Below are 13,663 nucleotides of genomic sequence, written 5' to 3' on the forward strand. Positions count from 1 at the left end.
CCAGAGGCCAACAGAGGAGATTGTGGACAACAGACGGGCACCTGAAGGATGAGGGGAACATGCCACGCTCCAAAAGTGACAACGCAGGCAGAGTTCAAGGATGGCATCATGATTCTGTGAAAAGCACAGGAGCCAGAAGCTATGGTGGTGATGACAGCAGTTTCCTATGAACATCACCTAATGCTGTGTCACTGTACTGTGCATACGGTGGCACAGTGAAGACTGCTGGGACCATAACAGCAGTAAGATAACTGGATCCAGCACCCTTTCCACAGAGGGTTTTCCTGTAGAGGATGGACAATGGAGGAGTCATATATATCCCCCACAGGACAGAGGCCTGAAGTGAGGTGATGGGGGTTGGTAGAGGCCATAAAACTAGAGTGCTGAAGAGGTCTGCAGCTCTCACAATAGCTGAGACCCATGTTGACAAACGGCAAACTCAACTGGTATGTTTGAATGTCTATTCTACATACACTCTGGTTCTATGAACAGTGATGGAAACAACTGGAAGAGACATGACGCCCTGCAGAACTTAAACCACTCTGCAGAGAGACGTGTGATTTACATGTCTCGCAGAGGAGCACCACCAAGCTGGAGTGATCTTGAAAATGTTAATTTCTCTTCTGACTGTTAACAATTCATTTGTTTGCTCGTAGGATGCAGTTTACTATTGGGTGAGAACTTGGATAACTGCTAATACATTTGTGAACCTGTGTACGTTTACATATGCTGAGTATAATGGCTAGTAAAATGGCTGCATTGATACTGTCAGGCATGAGGTGATCATAACTGGGGACTTTTCTAGCATAATTGCCAAAAGGGGGGAAATGTTAGATTTGTATTGTGATTGTCATTTATGCTTAGAAATATTTACTCATATATGCTTAGAAGTATATAATCATTTGTAGATTGAAAGAATGTCTCATCCTAGGAGGTCTGTAACAACTCTGTGTAGCATGAAGAGGGGAGTGCGTTCACTCCTCTTCAGAGTGTTCTGGCATAGATCACACACCTCCTAGGAGAGGTCGTATCTTCTCTTGCTGATATATGGTATAGCAAACATACGTATATCTGTTTTAGGCTAAGTGCCTTTTGTTGTGATGTACCGCTAGACTCCTGGCACCAGCTTTGGGGAGTCTTCCTGGGGTTACATCTTGACCCCCCACACACACACACACACACACACACACACACACACACACAGGGTATTCTTTGTTCACATGCATACCTATATAAGATGTCATATGTTAATGAACCTATGCATATTCATGTAACCACAATAAAAGAGCAGTGTTACGGGAGAGCGGACGAGAGCAACTGGGGTCAAGCGAAGGAACGGCGCCTGTCCAGTTCTCTCCCGTGCACGTGAAACATAAAGAATGTTGCCTACTCGTGTCTTGCTTGCTGTGTAATCACATTGCCTTCAACGTTCCAGCGAATAGGTTCAAGCTACAAACCTATCACCCCTTATGTGCTCTAAAGATGTCATTATGATCTAAGACAAGAGTTAGGAACAAAATGCAGAGATATGAGAAAAAGACACTGAGAACTAAGAAGCCGTAATAACATCTGGTGCATCTTGGACCAAAAAAGGAGATAATTTGGTGAATCGTGAAAGGGGCTTATTTTCCTGTCCTACTTTCAACATTTCAGCATCAAGGAGACAAGCTGGGTCCCTCAGTATAGGCTGTGACTGATGTCAAAATGTCCACATGAGGGACACTGAACCCACCCCTGCTCAGACACAGACCCAGACACTGGCTAAAAATAAATAAATAAATAACTAAAACATTTACAATACCTTTATGCTACAGGATAGACTAATTAGTCTGGCTAAAACCAGCAAAGCAAGAGAAAGTATGGTTTCCTCTTTGCTATCTTTTAACGACTGTGTTTTTGAGAGACTATTTTGCATTTTGGTCATGTAAAATTAAGTTACATTATACATAATTACAATGATGCACTTTATTGACTCGGCAGGCACACATAAAGATAGACTACAAAACAGGACTGAATAAAAAACACTCTTGCTGCTATAAAAATCAAACCATGGTACAAATGGAACGTGACACACTGAACTTTAAGGTCTTAAATGTCTCGTTACCAAGGTTACCAGTAAAACAAGGCACTAGTGCAGTGGTGAGTTTTCTTGTCGGCTTCTCACCAAAAAGTTTTGTTCGTTTATTTGTTTATCTAACACAAGGCATGAACTCCAAAGACGTTTTAAATTGAACTTTTAGACACTTTGTTACACTTTGTGTTGGGATCTTGTCAAAATTGATGGATTTATGAAAGCAGAAAACTAATGTCAGATTTTCATCCAACATTTAGTACAACATCTGTTTGACAACAGCCTTATTTTTTAGCGTGAAAATGATCCCAAACAAACTGCCAGTGCAGTAAAAGCATACCTGGAACACTATCCTCCCCCAGAGCCTGCAACATTATTGAAGCAGTGTGGGATCATCTTGAGAGAACAGAACAAAAAGCAGTCGACATCCAAAGAATTAAATTTCAATTCAATTCAGTTTTATTTATACAAATCACAACAACAAATCACAACAACAGCTGCCTCAAGGTGCTTTATATTGTAAGGTAAAGATTCTACAATAATACAAAGAAAACAGAGAAAACCCCAACAATCATATGGCCCCATATGAGCAAAGCTGTGGCCACAGTGGGAAGGAAAAACTCCCTTTTAGCAGGAAGAAACCAGCAGATCCGTGCTAAGGGAGGGGCGGCTATCTACTGCGACCGGTTGGGGTTAGGGGATGAAGACAGGACAAAAGACATGCTGTGGAAGACAATGTAAATAACTGAATGCAGAGAGGCGCAAAAAAGAAAAATAAGAAGAGATTTGAATGTCCTTCAATAAGCCTGGAGAACTATTCCTGAACACTACTTAAAGGAAACTTGTCTGAGAAAGTTCAGGATGTGTATGAAAGTATTAAAGAGCTGACAGGATGGCTCAAGACTTACACAATACTGTGTGTGGATTTGTCTTGACTGATATGATTATGAGTCATGCCAAAAGCATCTCTGTAAAGAAGCTCCTAATCCTGATAAATATTTCCCTAGATACCTCTCTTTAACACTTCAAAGATTACCAATTTACACAGCATTGTCTCTGGCTAACAGATAATGGTAGAGATCATGGTTGCTGTAGAAACCGGACAATATTTCAATAAACTCTAAGGTGAAGGAAAAATGCACCTGTTCACTGTGCCCTTCAAACAGCCATCTATAACAAAAAAGAGTAAATAGCTCTCTGTGGTAATGCTTCCTCCTTACGTTGCCCTCTGGGAATGTAATGTTTAGTAAATTGGCATCTAATTTTTCAATTCAAAGGCCATCACTGATGTCCTGTATGTATTGAAAATGGGAAAAAGGAAGCCTGACAAAACCACTTTAAGGTTGTGCTCTGAGCTGCCTTTTGTATGGAGAATTTGGTGCTGTTCTTTGTAATAACGTCTGTCAATCAGGAGACAAAGTAAGCAAATAAATGAAAAATGCACTCAGCTTCATTGAACTTACATGCACATTGCATTCACCTGCATTGCAACTGGGACTACCAACCATTTAACCACCACCAGCCACTGCAAGTTAAAGACAGAGCTTAGAGTTGAGTGTTTCCTGATATCACCAGGAACAATCTCTCATAATTAATCTGTTATTAAGTAACAAGCATCTACTAAAGCCCTTTAGCAACTCCTTTTTTCCCTTTTTTGAAGGCTTTAATATGTAACAGACAAAATATGGGGAGGATTCCTCAATAACTCTTTATTACTAAATAAATATACTTATAATATGTTTTTTTTTATTTGATATAGACTGTACATCTGTGTCCCTCTGTAGTCATAAATGGATTGGCTCTTGTATAGTATTTTTCAAATCATTCCCTCACACATTCATCCAAACACCTTTTCTATGTCTTTTTTTCCCTATCTTTCTACTGTAAGAGCTTTCTATTAGTATCTTACCCAAAGATAGTTTGGCATGCAGACTGGAGCAGCCAGGGATGAAACCACCAGCCTTCCAATTAAAATACCCGCTGATCTACTTCCTGAGGCACAGCCACCACTTTCATCTGTTCGCCTATTCATCCACAAACTCCTCCTACACATTCAGCAGTTGAGCTGCATCTTATTATAAATGTACATGTGTGTCAGATCTATGTTGGGGATTGGAATCCCATTTTAAACATTCACCTAAACCTACAGAAGCTGCACCTCCTGAGATATGTAGCTACATGCCAGGTTGAATGGCCTTCCACTTGAATGGTGTGGAAGGTTGCAGTGTAAGGATGAAATGATTACTACATAAGGTAGGATGTAGATTTCCCACAGAATTCTAAATCAAGCTTCGTACTCCTGAAGGTTACTAAAGGTACTGTTTAACTCATACTATAATGTCACCGTGTTACCAGTGGGCTAAAATGACCCATTTTCAGCATTACTGCACTAATAAAATGTTATAAAAGTATTACATTGCTTTTACTTCACAACAAAAAAAATCTAATTCATACCCACAAAAGCTAACTAATATATAGTATTATTTGAAGTCATCACATCGGCTGACAAAACCACCTAACAAGGAACTAATATCACAGTTATACAGAAGGACAGGACACAGCATGTACTAGTTTTAAAATTGTTACCTGCTGTTTTGTGTAATTATCACTTTCTTCTAGTTTTTAAGAGGAAAGCAATTTCCCCTTGAATGCATAATTATAAAGCAAAACTGATTAACCTTCACCTCCTGATTAAAGGCTACGAGAGAGAGAAAGCAAAAATGCTTTGTTGAATGAATTTCAGTCTTTACACCGGATTATCTTTAAGATCATATGCAATGACAGTAATGTAATTATATTAACTGCATTAATTCTTCATTTATTTGTAACCACAACTTAAAAAGTTTCTGTTGTACTAGTACAGTTTAAGCATAGCAGTGTCATTGTTTATTCAGAAAATAAATCATTATTAAAATAAAATAAATCATTAACAGAGTCATAATTTAAATATATAAAACAAAAAGAGTGTGGAGACTGTGAAACAGAGCTATGACAGTAAACAAGAACACCAAGCAAAGGGAGAAATATGGAAGCCACTTCACGACACTTCAAAGTCCCATTAAGACTCACACTAGCTGATTTATCAGAGGTTTTAGAAATAAAGGACTCATGTTGGAAATATATTTGCCTGTATTTATGTGTACAGCACACTGTGTATTTTTTTTCTTTTTGCAGTCTGGTAAAACCACTTTAATGTAATCTTCCAAACACAACAACTGCTGTTCATCAGGAGACAAAAGAAAGTAATTAAATACATTAAAAAGTACCTGAAGTTTCATAATATACACTTCATCAAACAAGCTTTCATTCACCAAGTGAACAAGAGCTTAAATGATGCAGTTTAAAGGTGGAATTTTCCTAATAACAGGAGCACAAACAACACTTCTTTATGTTCCACAATGCTCAAATGGTGACTCATTAATTAGGTAACCAAATGTTACCAAGTGTTCCTGAGTGTAGTGTCTAAAAACAATTATATGGATGCGTTTTGTACACAGTAGAGGGCTAAATAGAGAATTCAGCTTAGTACATTTTAAGATTGACCCTGATTATCATCCTGTAGCTTAAGGTGTCAGAAAGAAGGCTCTGTTGGTGGACATGAGCTTTGGTTATATTTCTGTACTTATCCTGTAATTGAGAACGAAGTGGATACAGAGCAGAAAAAAAGATGGCTGGTCCTTGTTTTGTGTGTTTTTGTTTTTTTGGTTTCAAAAGCAGGTCAGGATTGTTCAAAGTGCAAACATAAAGCAACTCAAAGAAAAATCATTTTCACCGGAAACCTTCTCACATTCGTGAATGAATATAAACAATTACTTCAGCGATGAGTGACTGCAGCCAATATTCTCCTACAGTAACAGCGGCGCATCAAAGCTGCTCATAAACAGCAAAAGTAAATAACAGCAATAAAAATACAATTACTCTGTGGAAAGTATATAAATCTGATACAAGCAGACAATGTGTATAACACGCTGCATCAGTGAGTGAAATGCGATGCTGAACAAAATAACTGAATTGGCATAAATTCACTGGGGCTTACAGCAATACATGAGCGTCAATAAGAAGATTATAAATCGTATGTAGGGATTGAAAAAAGCCAAGAAAAAAACCCAGAGTGTTCTCTGACGACAAGCACAAAAACAACACACAAACTGCCACCAATAATTATTTTCGCCTAATTATATTAACGACCAATTCTTAATAGTTGGGTGGAACTTATGGTGACCACTTCATCGACTGTGTTCATGCAAATCCTGCAATCCAGTAATTATGGCTAATTTATAAATATAGCTACTGAGAGGGAGTTTGATTATCATTGTCAGCCACAATGATAATTACAGGTTGCCAGATTAAACTATGCAGAAGATATGGCAGCGTATAAAAAGAAGACACAAATCTGAGTTACATCGAACAGTATTTTAAGACTTCTTGTGGATATGCTCTCCTCCTCTTTCAAACTCCCGTTTTTGTTCACTTCACTCTCCCGGTTTGATTTATTGATTTAAATTGATCCCTATTATGTTGTTCTGAATGTAAACCTTACCAAGTATCTCCAACAATCATCATAGAGCCAAGTATCATAGAGCCAGAAAAAAAAAGTTTTTAAAGAGATAAAAGGAAAAATGTACATTAAACAGGAAATTTTAAGTCAAGATTTAATGAACATTCCCTCCAACTTCATTCATATCCCAATTTATTTTATTTTTATTTTCCACACGTTTGTCCTTACGTGATTTGAGCCAAAGCAGTTTGAAATAATTTCTGAGGGGCAGGCATTTAGGTGCATCTGCTGGCTTTAAGCCGGAAAAGCAATTAAGGCTCAAGAGAAAAGTGTTTACTCTGAAAAATCAATAGACCTGCTTAATCACTGCGCATGCTTTTGGGAATAGGCAAACCAAAAGTGGAAGGTTTAAATAACACATCCAAACATAAACTGTGAGGAAAGCTGACCTGTTCATTATTTTTTTTAAAATAATAGAAAATGTGTCTGTGGTGTTTTACAAGATTATTCAATGATCTGGTGCAAACTTCATGTGATAAATGGCAGCATTTTTCACCAATAAAGGGCCAACTTTTAAGCATTGTGCTATTAATACCTGTGACAAAGACAAAGGCACAGCTGGTTTCTGTGATACAGCTTTAACACCCACACCGTGATGTCCACTAAGTGGCGGTTAAGACTATTTTAAACAGGAAATAATAAGCAACGCTTCTTCTGGGCTGCTGTTCTCAGCAAATCCCATGCAAAGACCAAAAGAAAAACAAATTGCTTGTTTCCACTTTCCAGCCTCCCCTAGTGTGGCTCTCAGCTCTAAGCCCTTTCCTCCTACTGAGGATATAAATCTTTAACAACTGTTCACAAACATAATTGAATTAAACTAAGGAAGTCGTTTTTAAGTCAAAATATAATCACTGTTTCCCCCCAAAATCAAGCGTCTATAAAATATCAATTAAAAAAAAGATTCACCAGTGTTTTAAATCCAGTATTTGTTTTTTTATGATTATTTTAAAGAATTAAATATGTGAAGGGTTTCACCACTCTGTGAAACACTGCTTGAATAAATAGTTCAATAATTTAAAAATAACCAAAATGTGAATTTTGAATTCATATGCCCATCCAAACCTCTTTTTTAATGAATTAAGGATGAAACACAGAACTAATTGGACAACATAATAATGCAAATGATCCATGCTGAAAAAAAGAATCCCTGAGTGAAGCATGTCAACCATTTACTACATTCAGGCACAACATCCTCCAGGTGTATCTAGCGTAAAACATAATTATACTGCTTCCAGAAAAGCAGACAGTAGGGTGAGGAAAGCAGATTATAATAGAGGGTATGAACAAAATGCCACAGTCGCTGTCTCCTGAGTGACAAACACACACCAGTTAGTATTTGTCACCGTGCATTCACAGCAATGTGAGGAGGTTTGATGTTTTAGTGCAATGTTAACAAAGATCACTGTTTTCTGAATGCAACAAAAAAATGTGCAGATTTTTCACACGATTGTGATCATTCACATCCTGTCAGCTGGAAGTCCTTCTGAAATTCATCAACTTCTCAATAGTACAGCATGTCTTAATATTGGTTTTGGTGAAGAAAAAGTTGTTTAAAGTTTACTTAAAATTAACCTGGACTCTGAAGACATTTATATCCTATTATATTAAAAATCTTCAATTTAAATCTGATGTTTTTAAAAACTATAGATAACTTAATTTTCATAATATTTTTAAAAATGTCAAAAGTCACCATTATTCCTTTGATTGCAATGCACTCTGAGTGGTGATATCAACTGTCTGGAATGGTGAAGGAGCCTACGCTGAGATAAACATGTATTCTGTTCAACCTTTTTAATTTGAATCTGGCAGTACTGAAAACAAGCAAAATCATTGGAGTCTGTGTTGCAGCTGCACATTTGTAATAGACGAAGAAGCAGACGCTCCGTAGTAAAGAGCTAAGTTTCCTGTCATCAGCTGTTGGAGGTAAGGTTAGCAGAGGTATGAATATAACTATCATTTCATGACGGCCAAGAGAAGATCGATACACTGTGCTCATAAAGGGACAGTCATGGTAACCAACTCAGATAGACTGTGATCTTTAAACAGTGCTCAGTTGGTACTAAGGGGCCCAAAGTGTGCCAAAAATAATGTCCCTTACGCCATTACGCCACCAATGCTAGTGTGAATCACTGAATGTTTTTCAAAGCAATGTTTTTCCAGTCTCCTATTGTTCAATTTTGCTCCTGTGAATTGTATCTTTAGTTTCCTTTTCCTTTTTAGTTTCCTTTTCCTAGCTGACAGGAGTGGCGCCCGGTGTGGTCTTCTGCTGCTGTTCAAAGATGCTGTTTTGCATACCTTGGTTGAACCTTCCTATCAGTCACTTAAATCACCGTTCTTCCTCATTCTGATGCTCAGTCTGAACTTATTTACTTACTTATTATTTTAGTGCACTGAAAAGCTAGATTTTTTTAATCTGGCTGTGAAGCACATCTGAACTGTGAATGAACTCAAATACATTATAAATATATATATTCAGTTTTATCAGCTGTGAGATGATTAGTGTGAATGGGATGCATTTAAAAAGCAGATGCTTTAATTATTGAAAAAGATGCAAATACTGTATATGCTAGATTTGATTTCTTGGATGAGTATTAATTTAACTAGTTTCTGGGTTTCTCCTACTTACAAAGTTTACAGAGCATAACAGGAGAATAAAGATTAGGCGTAAAGATTAAGCTTCTAAATATTTAAACTTTTAAATTAAATAGACTGACATTCAACTGAAGACGCACAAAACCATCAGTTTGAGAGATTAAGAGGACATTCATCTTTTTCTGATTAAGTTGGGCAGTTCTTCAGAGTAATAAAATGTAAGTTCAGAGTAGTTCAACTCCACTTTATATCCAGAGAAATAAAATCTACCCCGCTACATATACCAATCAAACTAGGAATCACTGACTAATTGTTTCATGATCATTTCAGCTCTTCATGTCTGTTTAATCTGTCACCATAATTCTTTTTCCTTTTTCAGATGAGAATCTTCTAAAATCCAGGGAAGATGCCAAGTGCCATGCCTAAATAATCAAATTACAGACCTTGGACACAAATGTTCGGTGGGCTCTAACCAGCTTCTTTTGGTTGGGGCCTACCAATCAAAACAAGCTTATGGCTGATATATTATTTGAACCCCTGCTGATTTTGTAAGTTTACCCACTAACAAAGAAATGACCATTCTATAATTTCAATTGTGGGCTTATTTAAACAGTGAGAGACAGAAAAATTCCCCAAAAGTCCAGAAAAATGCATTTCAAAAAAGTCATAAATAATTTTGGCATTTTCATGAATGAAATATTTGATCCCCTATCAATCAGCAAGATTTCTGGCTCCCAGGTGTATTTTATATAGTAACGAGCTGATATATAAAAGACAGCTGTCCATGGAAGCACTCAGTCTATCCTCATGGAGTTTCAGTGATAATGAGAACGGTGTGGAACCAGCCCAGAATTTGTCAGTGATCTCAAGACAGCTGGGACCATAGTCACCAAGAAAACAGTTGGTAACATACTACGCCGTGAAGGACTGAAATCCATCATGGGTCCCCCTGCTCAAAAAAGGACATACATAGGCCCATTTGAAGTTTGCCACTGAACATCTCAATGATTCAGAGGAGGACTGGGGGAAAGTTATGTGGTCAGATGACACCAAAATTGAGCTATTTGGCATCAACTTAACTCGCTCTGTTTGGAGGAGGAAGAATGCTGCCAAAGACTCCAAGAACATTGTCCCCACCGTCAAACATGGAGGTGGAAACATTGTGCTTTGGGGTGTTTTTATGCAAAGAAAAAGAGGACAACTGCACCACATCACAGGGAGGGTGGATGGGGACAAAACGTAGGTGAGAATCTCCTTCCCTCACCGAGGGCATTGAAAATGGGTCATGGCTTGGAGAGGATTTGCAAAACTAGTGGCCAACTACAAGACACGTCTAACCTCTGTGATTACCAACAAAGGTTTTACTGTACATGAGTCCCTGGGTTCATGCTGCCCAGAATACCCATTGGATAGTTCAGCTGGCACTTGTTAAGACAGAAACATATATGAAAGTGACCTCCAGGGTGATTTAACCCAACTTTTCAATTTCATGGACAAACTGAGACAGAAGAGATCTCAATTCCTTAACTGATGATCTTTGTTAAATAACTCCTAATTTTCACAACTGCTAACTGTGGTTAAACGGAACTTGTGAGAAAATAATATATAGGAGGAAAAGCCAATATAAAAATTTTATTTTTTAAATGCAAAGAGCATGAGATGTTTCCAAAATTCCCAAACTTCTAATAAACTCTTAAAATCCAAACTGTGTTTTAGCCCACATTTCAAAAACTGTACATCAGGAATGTAATCAACTAAAAGTAAATACAAATGTGTCTCACTTGTTTTTGATCTAATACCTTTAGAACCACTTAAAAAAAAAACAAAAAAAAACCTAACTCTACATCAAACAGACTGAAAATGGCACATGTGACAGATAAATGGCTGGTAATCACTGGGATAAGTAAGAGAAAGTATGTAATGGTGCTCACAGTGAAAGCCATGGTCGACCAAAACATCAATAAATTCATTTTAATACTTTAATACTAGATTAAATGTATTTAAAGAAGTTTATATACATATACATAAGTGGCGCCTGAGTCATTTCCGTCTGTGCAAGCAATTTTATATGAAATAAATTCCCCCATCAAACTCAGTTGTTTTGTTAATTGTCTGTTTGATCTAGAAAAGCTTGATTTCAGACATCATTTAATGGTGCCACTGCCACTGTGATGCCACTGCTGGATTCTATCTGATCTTCCATCAGCTCTAATTTCCATATAACTCAGTGAAACAAGGTAATCAACACATCACACCTTTGTCTGCAATAACCTAATACATATTTCAAAGTCAATTCTGCCATATTTGCCGGTCATGCACAGGAGTATATATTGTTTCACCCAGTCCACAAACAAAATAAGAATAATTCAAAGTTAGAAGAATATGAGTTATGCATGTAGAGTAAAGGTTTGAGCCCACAGGGCTGAGTGCTTTGCAGCCTAGGTTGGCGTTAATTTCCATGAAGAAGACCGGGGGGCAGCAGTGAGCTTTCCTGTACTATTTACTGTGCGCTGCTGTAAATGGAGCTGCTGCGGTTGGAGGAAGTAGATTTTTCGAACCACACAGTGATGTAGGTACCGTAGTCAAGATGCTTTCAATTCTGCCTCAGTAGAAGGAGCATAAAATCAGCACCCGGGCTCTCGCTCTCCTCAATCTGCAGAGGAAGTACATGTTTACTGTGTGTACTGTCTGACCATAGATGCATTTTTGTTTGTCCACGAAAGGTCGTCTGTGTTATGCACATCCTTAAATTTGGTGCTGCTCACCCTTTCCACAGCAGAACAATCCCTTTTGTTGTCTCCACATTTAAGAAGTCATTATTGCCACTGTACCACATGGCCAGTTGGTTGGCCTCTCTGTGTTGTATTTTTGGTGAGACCACAATAAGTTTGTGTCATCCACAAACTTAATGAAGCCACATGCTTGGAGGGCTGCAGTGCTCAGCATGATGGTGGTCGATGTGTTGTTGTCGACCCAAAGTGCTTGTGATCCCCCATTGATGAAGTCTATTATAAAGTAAGGTGTTCAGACTCAGCTGGTCCACTTTGCGTACTAACTCCAAGGGGGATGATTGTGTTGAATGCTGAGCTAAAGTCTATAAACAGCATTCTGACATAAGTGTTGTTTTTTCATGTGTGTGTGTGTGTGTGTGTGTGTGTGTGTGTGTGTGTGTGTGTGTGTGTATGTGTGTGTGTGCGCGCGCGCCCTGCCGGGTGAGAGGAGGAAAGAGGAAATTGCCTGATAAGGGAAAAGGGTCAAGACAAGCAGGGAGGATGGCTTACATGATTGGCCTTTTAAAATGCTTTGTGAAGATGAGGATCTGTGCAACAGGGTGATAATCACTAAAAAATGGCGACGTCTTCTTTGGTACTGGTATTATGGTGGTAACTTTGATATGGGGTGCCTGTCTCAGAGAAATTTTGAAGATGTCGCTGAGAACATCATTGAGCTCCATACACAACCGGGTATGTCGTCTGGAACAGCAGCCTTGCAAGCCTTGTTTCCTCGATGGTGACAGGTATTCTGTGGAGGTTTGGTGCTGAGGTTGTTGAGTAGAACAATGTCACTGTCATAGGTCTGATGGGTGTTTGTTGTCAGTGGTGGTTTAAATCCCTTTCCCCAGACTCCTAAAACCTTTCCTATCGCAGAGTGATTAGTTTTTTAATGTAGTGGTGTTTGGCTCTTCTGATGTCATGTGACAGGTTGACCCTGGCTGCCCTCAGACTGTCAGCAGATCTGAAAGCAGTATTCCTGGCCTTAAGCAGTCTGTAGACTTCCTTATCAGCCATGACTTCTGAATTTCCTGTATACTGAATATCCTGGTGTGTCATACAATTATTACATTTGGTCAAAGTGTCAGTGTTGTTGGTTTTAAGTAACTGTCTGCTTCAACATGACCCAGCCTGATGAGAAAAAGCAGTCCTGAGGTGCTTCAAATACCAACGCGCTTAGGCTTCTTCTGCTTTGTCTCACAATGTTTGCAGTATTTCTTTTCTGAATGGAAAGAAGTTACCAAGTTTGGTGTTGTGCTGGGCTGGCAAAGTAATTCAAGGCCCTGAAGTCATTATTTTAGCGTGCAGTCTAAGTTGTTATTTGTCATTCCGTTGATGTCTGGCAGAACCCAACTACTACACAACTACTATATTTGCACACCAACAAAGATAACTGTGACAACCTTGTGCACATTTGACTTGGCCTTACCTGCTTCACAATTAAGATTTACAGACTGGTCACAGGATAACAGATAACTATGTTAGTGGTAAGCTGATCATTTAACCTGTGACTTAAACAGCTTTAATCAATATCTGAGTGCAGCCCAAGAGATGACAGAATATACAAAAAGACAGAGACATTGACTGGAGGAAGCCAGTTGAGCAATCAGGCTAAGGAACAAAAGTAAGCCTTTGAAATAGCTTTTTAGGACTTTCTGGAAGAAGCTTCCA

The sequence above is a fragment of the Oreochromis aureus genome, linkage group 15 (assembly GCF_013358895.1).
Source record: "Oreochromis aureus strain Israel breed Guangdong linkage group 15, ZZ_aureus, whole genome shotgun sequence".
Lineage (NCBI taxonomy): Eukaryota > Metazoa > Chordata > Actinopteri > Cichliformes > Cichlidae > Oreochromis > Oreochromis aureus.